Source organism: Gopherus evgoodei, chromosome 3, assembly GCF_007399415.2.
Source record: "Gopherus evgoodei ecotype Sinaloan lineage chromosome 3, rGopEvg1_v1.p, whole genome shotgun sequence".
In the NCBI taxonomy this organism is placed as follows: Eukaryota; Metazoa; Chordata; order Testudines; family Testudinidae; genus Gopherus; species Gopherus evgoodei.
This window is the reverse complement of record NC_044324.1, coordinates 131,952,838-131,965,488: the sequence shown is the minus strand read 5'-3', so window position 1 is coordinate 131,965,488 and position 12,651 is coordinate 131,952,838. Positions and strand designations below refer to the sequence as shown.

The window sequence follows — 12,651 nt, the reverse complement described above, 5'->3', positions numbered from 1 at the left end:
CAGGCAAGCCACCAAAGGCAGCCTGACTTCCATGCTTGGGGCGGCAAAATACCGAGAGCCGCCCGTGTGCCCAACTACCTAAGGAGGAGTTTTCTCCATGTACTACTTGAGAATAATGTTCAATAGGGGGAGTGCCACTTTTGATGCTGGACTACAACCCTAGACTAGCAGGACCAGGGTATCATCAAGACCTGGGACAAACAAACGTAAATGCATAACCTCAAAATAAGAAATTACAATTTTTTATGGCTCTGGTGATGCTGCAAGACCAAACCATAAGGTTGAGAAAAGGAGAGTGGCCAGTATCCCTGTTGAAGCTGCCTGCTCAGATATTTACTGGTCAGCTGCCTGGGTACCAGTTTGGGATTGAGAAGTCTCCAGTGGGTGCTGTTATTGTGACTATGTGTGCAGCTGTATATCTTACGTTGCAGGTACTTATGATCAAGGTGGCAAAAGTTGAAGAAATTCAGGGATTTAAATAAATTGGTTTTTCAAATACTGCAGGAGCTATTCATAACTCATGTGCCCGTCGTGCCCAGAGGTAAATTAAGAGAAAGGGTTATGAATCAATGGTGGCATAAGCATTAGTAGATCATCATGGCATGTTTCTGGAAGTTTACATAGGGTGGTCAGACAAAGTGCACAATGCTAGAATTTTCAAAAAAATTAATAGTGTATAGATGGAAGCTTTCTACCTTTCATCCCCAACAACATCAACATGAATGGTGTTTCTCTCCCCATTATGATTCTGAGTGACCCTGCCTGCCCACATTTGCTATGGTTCAGGAAATTATTTTCAGATGATACAAACATAGAGGTATGCTCAGTCAACTATTCAAACAGAGAGTGGAAAATGGTGGTGGACTGTGCTTCTGAGAGTCTGATTTCAATCCCTGGTTTAAAGTAGCTCACATATCTGTACCTCTCACCAGCTTTTGTCTGGAGAAAGTGAAGGGAATGAAATGTAGGGCTGAAGTAAAAACAGACATTAAAAACTTCTTGTGAACTGCTCTTGTAGCAGTTCTTGGTGGTTGTCTAATCACTTTCAGTTCTCATTTTATATGAAAAACCCTAACCTAACATTTGTTTAGCAGCCTCTTGTTGTTCCAAACTCTCACTTTATTTTTTACAATTGAAAGTGAGTATGTCAAGTGACCTTGAAACAACAGGCTGCAGCTGGGTTTATAGGAGAGCAGTCGTCCACAGAGCCTAGATAATTGGAAAAAAATCATACATCAGTTTAAATCAATGTATTCAAAGTATTTAACACTTCTCTACTATTTATGTTAAAATCCTATTATTGGTTATTTTAGCCATTATTACCAACCCCTTTGATTTGTTAGGTACCTCTACCATGATCATTTTATATGGTGGAAGCATAATGGGGGGTAACATATGGAGAGATATGCTGTTACAGATGGGAGATTCCTCTCTAATCCTGTACAGACAAGCATCAAGCAGAATATTTGGGGGTGATGCCTCTGCTAGAGGAGAATGGAGAGAATGTTGGAAGAGGAAAGTTCTGTGACAGTTGGGATGACACAGAATGTTAGAACGGCAGGGTTCCCTGGCAGCTGGAGAGGAAGAAGGTGACATGACACCAGGAGGGATCCCTGGAAAAGGAGATGGACAGGAACCAACCTGGGAGGAAATGTTACTGGGAAGCCAGGTGATGCATGTGAGCAAGAGGGAGATCAGAGAGGGGAAAGTGATCAAGGTGAAGAAAGGAAAAGGGCCAGAACAAAGGAAGGAACCGACAGAGTAAGGAAGAGAAAGTGAGAGCAGAGAAAGACAGATGGACAGACTAACAACCACCTAGGCAGATCAGTGCCCTCTCTCTCACTGAGATGCCAGAGCCCCTGCCAACAGGCCTGCACAAGAGGTATCTGACACTGCTGACATGCCAATTAGGGTGCAGAATAACACACTGAAATTTGCCAGGTCCAGGAGAAGCCCAGAAAAGTTGGCACGGCTCTCAATTTATCTAAAGTCCTAGGAGAGCTGGGAACTATATTTTTATCTCTATATTGAAGTATTTTTGGGGGGCAAATGCAATCCCAGAGAAGTATGAATGAGCTAAAAAGATGGGTGATGACATAGTCTAACATGATGACAAGTAGATAGGACACGAGAGAGCGTATGCAACAATAGCTTACTGATGGTCATGTACTGCCTATTATGTAATCTGCACTTGGTGGTGTTTAATCTGCATGCTAACCTGTATCTGGGCCCTCTGTGTGGAAGCATAGGGTAAAAGCAGCAACACTACCACTGCCTTTGATGCACTTTGTAACAGTCACTAATCTCATTTATAATGCAAAGAAGGCCATGGAGCTAGTGTACAGGAAAATATGACACTCCAGTTACATAGATGGTTGGCATGGACTCCCACAGAAGCCTGATTTAATCAGTAATCAGGATAGACCAGGCTGGACAGTATAACTGTGACAATCAGAATGAGGAATGCTCCTCACATACTCTGGTCTGGTCAGAGGAATGCTGGAACTGAAGGAACCAGACAATACAAGAAAGCTTCAGCTATTCTTGGGTTTCTAGCTCTTGAAAGGGGAAGAAGTGCTCCCAGTCCTTCAGGTTCAGTATACAAGCTGCACGAGGAAGCCAGACAAATCCCTTGAGCAACAGAAGCGTTAGGTAGGCAAAGAGAAAGGCATACTATATGCTCCCAAGCATCTAGAGATTGAAAATACGAAGAGTTCAAGGTACAACAGCTCTTCCTTCAGGTGCTTCCTCCTTGTGGTAGGACCCCCCTGACCATCTTGGCTGGGGAAACTGGTCCCTTAACAATGATCTGTTTAAATTTGGAGAAAAAAATGTATTTCAGTTTGGGGTCCTTTAAAATACCTGATCAATAAGCAATTATTATGCCTACCATCAGATAAGGGAGAATTATGATTACATACTTTTATGCCAAATAGGGTAACTAACCTTAGAAAAAATCCATATAATTCCTGAGACACCATAGCATCTGCAGCATGAAGTAGTCTTCAACATCTTTGTACAGACCAGGAGGGAATGACTAGTGTGGACATCCAAGGGTAGCACATAACTGATGCTATACACATGCTTACATTATCATTACTATAATTATCAATTGACTAATTATTAATATTTGAGGCCTTGCTGCAGGTGCACAATCTACAGTCAATCTAAGATGAGCTTCTGGTATCATTAAATGTTATTTTTAGGAGTGCAAAGTCCAGACGGGGCAGTAAATCAACAGGACTGCTCACCCCAGTAAGCTAGTCTGCTGCAGTATTTTTCTTCTAGCTGCAAGCAACAGAATTGTTTGACAGCCCAGAACAGAGAAAGTTACAAGAGTCAAGATGTGATACAACAAGGGTCTCAATAGTATTGGTGAGAAGTTGGTGGATTTTATAAAAGTGTTCCTACCAAACTTGCAATGTCCTAATTCTGATCAGAAAATGGCTAGGATGGGACCCAAATTCATAAAAGCAATGCTCAAAAGAACATAGCAATTGCATAAGACAATTATGAAACAGGTAGGTTACAGATCAGAATAAGTCAAACTGCAAAAAAGTAATACAAAAAAAGTACGTTCAGCAGGTTGTGCTTTGGATCTAGCAGTTATTGAATAGTGAAATAGTGTCCAAAGTTGGTACATTTTCCCATTACTTGGAAATCTCATTCATACCTGACAAATCGAATTGGGTAAGCTAGGCACATTAGTTTGGAATGGAGGCCCTGATCCACAAAGATACTTAGACGTCTAAACCTCAGATTTAGGTGCCAAAGTCTCAGGTTTAGGCACCTAAGTCCCTGTTTTAATTTCCACTAGGGTGACCAGACAGCAAGTGTGAAAAATTGGGATGGGGTGGGGAGTAATAGGAGCCTATATAAGAAAAAAGACCCAAAAATCGGGACTGTCCCTATAAAATCGGGACATCTGGTCACCCTAATCATCACTGAACTGCCACTGCACTCTGTAGGCACATAAAGTTATTCGGTACCTATGTTTTCAGGGTAAATATTCCCTGCCACCCATGTTTTTGTCTCTGGGCCTGCGCAGTGCTGCTTCTCTCTAGTCATCCAGTCATCTATCTCCTGCATAAGCCCCAGAGTGATTCACACACAGAGGAAAGATAAATGTTTGCCTAAGTTGCATATGATGCCTGATTTGGTAGGCATGCTGAGAGTCCACCTACCAGACTGGGTCCCATTTACAGTCTGGCTGCCACCAGAGGAGGAGGTGGTGGTGGTGCTGCCCACCTTATAACTCTTAGCCTGGTGGCTAAGGCACTGGATTGTGGGAGACCCTGATTCAGTTCCCTTCCCTCTGCCAACACAGGGAAGAAAGGATTTGAATAGGGGTTTCCCACCCCTCAGGAGAGTCTTTTAACCACTGCACTATAGGATACTCTGATGTGAGACTCCCTCAGTCTCTCCTGTTGAAGCTGTTCCACAGTAGCTAAATAATGAGAGAGAGTTTGGAACAGGAGAACTGGACCCTGGATTTCCCACTTCCCAGATATCTGGATGCCCTAACGATGGGACTACAGAGTCATTCCTATTCTCTTTCTCTCTGGTCCAATGACTATTGAAATATTTATCCACAGTGGAACAGTCATAGGGCCAAAGAGAGAGTAAATCTGTAGTCTGGTGGTTCGGACAAATCTCTTCAGCAGTGTTGGTGCCTGAAGATAGGAAGGAGGGGAGCACACACACACTTTTGCACATTAAAAATAATTAAACACTCTATTATTCTTTGTTTTATATACAGATATACAATAATCTGAATCTTAAAGCTTTGCATTCATGCTGCAAAAATGAATACCTTTGGCTGATTTGAGAGAGCCTTGATGAAGCAATCTTTTCCACTTTTGCCCTTCCACATAGTTTGCACACAGGAGGACCTGATTTCACATTGTGCCTGGGCCTGTTCAAGGCCTACAGTGTAAACTCTGAAGTCTAGGACAGGGAATACAGCTGAGTAAAATTTTTTGATGGAAATTTTCTTCAATGAAAAATGCACATTCAGCACCACAGAAACATTTTGCAAATTCATGTCTAGTTTGTCAAATTGTTTTGGTTAAAAACAAACAGCCCCAAAACAATTTTCCAAATAAATCAAAATGTTTTGTTTCAACATGTTTGAAATAAAACATTATGATTTATTTATTCTAGAGGGCATTTTGTTTTGAAACTTCCTTTGATTATACTAAAAATTTGTTAAATGTAAAAAAAAAGTTCAAAATACAAATTAAATGTTTTGTTTGACCCAAAATAATTTTTTTACATTTGGTTTTGATTTGACTCAAAACTATCTTTTTCCTTCCAGTTTTTTGCAGTTGTGAGTGAACAAAAAAATTGGTTATTCACCCATCTCTAGTAGGGAGGCTGTGACATTCCTCCTTCAGATTTTCCCACCAAAGAGAACCCACAGACCCAGTCTGCAGTGCAGGGACAGATTCAGGCCATTAGACATAGCCTAAAGATCAAACTGCTATCCTGAGATAAGAGCCAAGATATAAGGGTTCAAATTCCCAATCCTCAAATTATTAACTGATTGTATTGTGGGAGAAAAGTTTCTGAAAAGCAGGCAGGAATTCCTCTCAGCTATAAAAAGCTCAATGTAAGCAACTAGCTTCCTTGCTGAATATAACTTAATCAGGGCAAGTGCAACTCATCCCCTAATCAGGATCACATAAAAAATTCTGGCTTGCTTTCAAATAAAAATCTTTGCAAATTAAAGCTGTGGGGGCTTTTCTATGACTTAAAGGAGCCTGACAGAAACATGATTTTATCCCTTAGACAAATAACTGTATATTGCAGTATCAGAGGGGAAGCTGTGTTAGTCTGGATCTGCATAGGACTCTTTGCTGCTTGTATATTGCAGGGTTGTTCTATCCATGTTGGTCCCAGGATATGAGAAAGAGAAGGTGGGTGAGGTAATATATTTTATTGGACCAACCTCTGTTGGTGGAAGAGAGAAGCTCGGTGTAGTGTGAAAGCTTGTCTCTTCCACAAACAGAAGTTGACCCAATAAAAGATAGTACCTCATCCACTTTGTCGGTCTCAAATAACTGTACAGATACTTGCGCTTTGAACTCAAGTTTGTATTAACTGTTCCACCAAAATTGAGACTGACTACAGCAGTGATTCTCAAACTGTGGGTCGGGACCCCAAAGTGGATCACCCCACTTTGATGAGGTCGCCAGGGCTGTCTTAGACTTGCTGGGATCCGGGGTCAAAGCCCGAGTGCTTCAGCCGTGGGCGGTGGAGCTCAGGTTACAGGCCCTCTGCCTGGGGCTGAAGCCCTTGGCATCTCGTTTCGGCCTCCCAGCCCAGGGCAATGGGGCTTAGGCTTTGTGCTCAAGCAGGCTCAGGCTTTGGTCCCCCCTCCAGGCTTGTGTAGTAATTTTTGTTGTCAGAACTCAGAAGGGAGTCATGGTGCAATGAAGTTTGAGAATCCTGGACTACAGTGATTCAAGATACCACTGCCCTTTGAGTTAGATGAATCATAATGGCTTGTGTGTGGTTTGTGGGAAGTCCCCAGGGAAGACTCTGGCCTTGCTACAGGCCTACAGTGAGTAAATGGTGAATCTGTTTAATATTGCTAACAAACCCTAACCAGAGTGTCACATTCCATCAATCAATTCAGATCTGTAGTATCAGGATGTGCACTATGACATTAGAGGCAAGTGTTGTAGATCTTCATAGTAGGCTCTATGGATTAGATCCTTATGTGCAGAAAGTCCATGTAGCACCATTTAAATCAATGGAGCTACTTCTAATTACCCAAGTGAGGATCTGACCTTATATGCTCTGGTTAGTTCCTTTGTAAACACTCGAACACATTTACTAATAAAGGAGTAGTCATTACAAGGGCTATCAAAAGAGATTGGGTTCAACTGCCTGTGGTACAAAGCCTTCATTAGAAACAAAAGGAAAATATGTACTAATTCTAAATGAGGTCTTTGGAAGTGCCTAATAGGAGTGTACAAGAATAGCCTTGCTCCTCCAGTTTAGTATCTAAAATATTCCTTAGCCCAACCCTCTCAGCAGAAAGAGAGTCATTTAACTCAAACCTGGGCTTGTCTCTGCTCAGATGTCCCCACCCTGCAGTCACATTGTAAGCCTGTCTGTCAAGGCTGATTCTCCACTCTGACACTTGGAGTGCAGAAGATGGGGGCCTGCAAGGATTCTAAAAATTAATACTAGCCACTCCAGGCTGGTATTAAACTCACAAGATTACAGCTTTTCTCTGACCATCGCTTGGTAAATGCTGCCACCACCCAAATGCCAACCCTTTTTGGAACCCAGGAAGATGCACCTGGGAGTTCCTTCCTGTGGGGTACCCTCAAGCCCTTTCTCTCTCTCTCTCTCTCTCTCTCTCTCATACACACACGCACACACCCCTCTACCTCTCCAAGGAAGAGCTGAGAAAGGAAACAAAGGAAATTACCTGTTGCCACCAACCAGCATATGCACAATCAAAGAGCATATGCACAAACCTCTTAGGACACAAAAATCCAAATCCTTCTGTAAACAAAAATGTTATTAAAAACAAAAAGAAAGAAAATACATCTGTAACTTAGGCTTTTGCTAGATTTTAAAAGAGCAATTCCAAAAATTAAACACCCAACATAGCTTTCTTAGGGGTTCAGCTTAAAGGTTACAGGCAAACAGCAGCATCTGGGGTTAGCACAGAGGAGATCCACAAGCCAAAATAAAGAAATACACCTGATCGCGTCTATCTAAACATTCCCTGTCCCAATGAATTCTTCTAGGTATGGAAGGTGATTTTTCATACCTGGTTCAAAACTTACACAACATTCCTGCTGCCCCAGTCTCTTCAGCCCAGAGAGAACAACAAACAACAAAGGGAATTTTTTTTCCAATTTTAAAAAGTTCTAGCATTGGAGGCATTTTAACCCTTTACAGATAAAACAAGTAGAAAACAGCTACCAAGAGGGACTTTATAGTTAACTGGCTGGCTGGGTGTCCATAAAAGGGAGCTACCCACTCTTTCATGTGTAACACCATCCATATCACTTTCCTGCTGCCCAGCGGATTCACTGATCCATATATTCTGTTGGATTACCTTTCCTGTTGATGACAGGTAGGGTGACCAGATGTCCCGATTTTATAGCGACAGTCCCAGTATTTGGGGCTTTTTTTTAACATGGTCTCCTATTACCTGTCACCTAGTCCTGATTTTTCATACTTGCTATCTGGTCACCCTAGTGACAGACAAAATATCCCTTCCCCATAGTCCCTGAAAAAGCTCTTGCCTGTTCCTCATTGCACGCTCCTTCCACACCTCATTGTCTATAGAACTAGGTGAGGGGTATTGATTCATTCCTACTCTCCTTTCTACGGGAGAATTTTTTCCCAGTAAATATAATCAGAGTCTGATTTTTCATGATCTGATCAGCCTTTGTTCAGGTCCTGCTCTTTTAAGGTTCTTGCCGACTACCAGTGCTTTATGGAAACTGTATTGATCCTTCTATCTTGACTGCTTCCATTTTCTTTTCTGAACAGTGCTGTAACCCTTATTTTCTCTTAGTTGTTTCTGCCTAGCTCTTCAGGGTTACAGATCATAGCTGCCATCAGAGCTGTTGCCAACTTTTGCCCTTTTTCCTCACAGTATTTTATTTTCTTAAACCTTCAGTTACTGGAGCTAGATTATTTAATGGGAATCTCAACTATTTATTTTTAACAGGGCTTTGGAGCTGTGCTCCAGCTCCGCTCTAGCTCCAGGCAAAAACCTGCAGCTCCACTGCTCTGGAGCTGCTCCAGCTCCGGGCTCCACTCCAAAGCCCTGATTTTTAAACTAATTTCTGAGCCCTCCTAGTTACAGAGAAAAGTTTGATAACACAAATCAAGCGCATGGCTCAGAAGACTGACAACAAATAAGAACCCCAAATTTATTATTATTTTTTTAAATCCCAGGATTTTTAAGACAATCTTATGACTTTGGGGGTCTGGTCTGACTCATTAATTTTAAATACTTGGGGTTGGCAATACTGCACCACTTTTTTTTTTTGGCAAGGACTGTACTTGTGTTTGTAAATTTGTCCAGGCTGCATGGCAGCAGGAGAAAACTGTAGCAATATTATACTCGGAACCCAACTGCTCCTCTCCTGCTTGCTTAGTGGACCCAGCCATCCCATGCCAGCTCTTCAAGTTATATAATAGCAGCTCTAGCTCTGCAAGATGCATCTCAGCTGCTGGTTGCCTAGAGAATCTGCATGCCATGCAATTATAGAAGAGGTCAGGACCAGCACAAATGAAGAACAAGAAGGGAGAGAACACACAAATAAAAGTAGTAACAGTCGTTTAAGACCACTTTTCTAGTTCAAAACAAATCTTTATTATTGACATATACAGGCTTTTGCTTTTAAATGTTTTAAAGTTTGTTTTGTTCTAATTTGCCTCCATGCTGAAAAGCCAAAAGCAAAACAAAAAATCCAGAGCTGGATAAGCGAAGAAGCACTCTAGCTGCAAGCCTCTCAGCAGTAGAATAATTAAGTTAATGTGCAATGTACTATTATCCACAGAACCTACAACAGGATAAGAGGATGAAAAGATTAAAAGCAACAATTAAAACTGTCTATAACCATACCACTCTGAACAGGCCTGATCTTGGAAGCTAAGCAAGATTAGTAGTTGGATGAAGACATCTTTGGCATACTGGCGATTGTAGACTTTTTGATTCTACTCTAATGTCAGATGGTGCTCTCTTCTCAAGACATTTTCTCTCTCTCTTCGTTTAAAACAACTTTTCCACTAAAAGCAAGTGCAATATAGGAAGACCCAGATCCACAAAGGGACTTAGGCACGGCTGAGATCCACAAAACCTCCATTCAGCTGCTTCCTAAACTCATTCAGCACCTAACTTTTCACTACATTGCTACTGTATTTTCCACTCTATGCATCTGATGAAATGGTTTCTAGCCCACGAAAGCTTATGCCCAAATAAATCTGTTAGTCTCTAATGTGCCACAAGAACTCCTCATTGTTTTAATTTTTCACTGTAACATCCATACTTGCCTCAGCTACTATCACATACCAAAGTCTCAGCCTGAGCCTCAAACCCGGGGAAGCTAGGCATTCTCATACTTCCTTTAAAAAAAAAACAGCAACAAGAAAGAAATATTTTCTTTTTTAACCTATTGTAGAAATACACAACACACACACACACAGGTGCAATATGGACAATATGTACCAATGACAGATTTAAAGTCCAACATCTCACAACTCACCAGAGCTTGGTATGAGCTTTATATCATTAGAGAAGAGGAATTCCTGGTTTTCCAATGAGATAATCAATACTTACTTCTAGCTCTGGAAATCTTGAGATGTCTTATATTTAAAACTATGATTTATACAAGGGAAAACAATTTTAGGTAATTTACATTTGGAATATAAATTTTAAAGTGGGAAATCTTCCCTTTTCCATTGTATAAATCTCCCACTTCTTGTCCTAATTGCTTTATATATAAATTCCCAGTTTTGTAGAGTGTGAGCAGTCTCACTGTATGATCAAATACGTAAGTGTTCCACTTATACCAATGTTTATATTACAAACTAGTCTGATAAAATAGCAGCCCTCCCAGACTTTAAATATGTTATAATTTAATACAAAATGCAAGAACTTGAAATAAACTTCTGCAAGGTTGGGTGTGAGTGTGGGGGGTGGAGGAAGGGTATGCAAGGCAGCAAGGAACCACAGGAGGCAACATCAAAGATAAATGCTTCTCTTTAAGTTCAAACTTTGAGGGTACCTACAGATTAAAGTAGGACTTCTAAGGAGCCTTATATCTTTCAACGCTGGTCACAGCACAAACCATTTTGATTTAAATTGTGCTTAGGGTTATTTCCCACACTACCACCCTTAATTTTTTTTTATATTATTAAAAGGAAACAAGTAATGTAAAGTGCACTTTTGCTGTGAACAATAACTAAGTAAAAATAGCATCTTCTTATTCAACAGATCCATTTTCTGTATATATTTTCACAATCAGATCTGCCCTCTAGGGACAAATACATCTACTGCTTTTTACTCCTTCTAGTGCTACAGAGCTCAGTTAACACAGCTGAGAGAGAATGGACTGGATGGATTCTGTTATTCCTTGTGCATCAACACTAGAATTGCTTACTGATTTCTAATCAGTTATGCCTGCACAACCCAGTGACATAGGTGTAACAGAGGGCCTAATTTGACCCAGAAAACCTTTATTATTTGTTGAATTAGTAGGGAGGGAACATTTCTGGCAGCTGAACATCTTTAAAGCTAGAAATAATGGATAGTACATAAAGAGCACCACAAAATGAAATTTAGACAGTAGCTGTTCAAACTGTGCCAACATTAGGCAATTTTTCCCAATTTTAAAATCAGTATTTTTTTTCCTTGTGAACACTAATAGGATCTAAACATTTCCTTGCAGTTTACTGCCTGAAGACCGAACATTGTACTGGACAACTGAAACTGTCTAATTTCCACTCTACATGCTGAGAAAAAAGCAAAAAGTAAACCATGTAAAAGGTGAAAATAAAAATTCCTTTTAGTTTAGTAAGCTGGCTAGTAGCAACAAGTAACTTTGCTTCCCAACGTGTTTTATCTTTTTGGTGACCCTTTCAAGCCAACACCAAGGGCGCCTCCAAATCCAAAGGCTAGTGGGGGGGGGGGTTAAAAATGCGTGTGGTCCGAGCGAAACACGGTGGCTAAGGTCATGCCTTTTATGGGGCCAACTTCTGTTGGCGAGAGAGCCATGCAGTGGACGTAGTATTTGCTCTCCCTGAGGAAGGGCGGAGGTGAGGCCAGGGAGCTACCAGCGCCACCCCGCCGCTCTCTGGGTGGTCGGTTTGGAGCTCGCCACGGGAGAGGGGTGTCAGCAGCTACGGGGGGGGGGGGTGACCCCGCTCTAGGCTTCGGGCCAACAGCGCCGCCTCTTCCTGCGGACTAAAACGGTTGGCTTTGTCCGCTTCCACTCGAAGCCTCACATCAGCAGGTGGTATCCCTCCGCCTCTCCCCTCCCCCCATGCTCCGATCAGATGTTCGGCTGCCCCATGCGATGTCCATTCAACTGTCAGGTTAACCGCCACATAACAGGCGCGACGCCGTGTGAATGCGGCGGCTCTGGGCCGGGACTCCGCAGGGAGGAGGCGTTTGGGAAGTAGTTCCGGCGCGCAGCCGGAGAGGAGAAGCTACTGCCGCGCCGCCGTCGGGTGAGTAAAGGCGGCGCGAGACAGGGGGCATCGCCCATGGGTCGCGCTGCTGCAGCTGCCGCTCCTCCCGCCCCCTGCGCGCGGCGGGTACTGCGGGCGGCAGCGACTCCTCCCCGGGGCGGGCTGGGGGTGGGGTGGTGGCACTCGCGTTTCCTCCTTCGGCGCCATTTTGTAGCGCAGAGAATCCGCAAATAAAGAGCAGGCGGTAGCGCGGGGTGGGAGAGGCGGCGACCGTGGGGGTCCCGGGTCTGGTCGCTGAGGCGGGTGCGGAAGGTGCCGCCCTTGATGTGACGGGCCAGGCCCGGGCAGTCGGTGCGCAGGGACAGTGAGGCCTCCGCGCCGCAAGCAAGAGGTGAGTGTCCAACTGGCCTCCGGGCCGCCGCCGCCTCCTCCGCCGCGCGGGATGTGGCCGCTGGAGCGGGGGCGGTGCGCACCGGG

The 12,651-nt window shown here is 43.0% G+C and overlaps 1 protein-coding gene across 5 annotated transcripts in view; it reads left to right on the top strand.

The window, feature by feature from the left end:
* The first annotated feature begins 11,912 nt into the window (after positions 1 to 11,912).
* Positions 11,913 to 12,651, top strand: part of WTAP (WT1 associated protein) — a 40,900-nt gene continuing 40,161 nt past the window's right edge. Inside the window, exon 1 of one of the 5 annotated variants that reach the window (XM_030556681.1) lies at positions 11,913 to 12,213. The gene's annotated coding sequence lies outside the window, so the exon portion shown is untranslated. Of the gene's footprint in view, positions 12,214 to 12,357; positions 12,566 to 12,651 lie in introns of those variants that run through there. The other 4 variants (XR_003999643.1, XM_030556682.1, XM_030556680.1 and 1 more) reach the window with 4 other exon arrangements.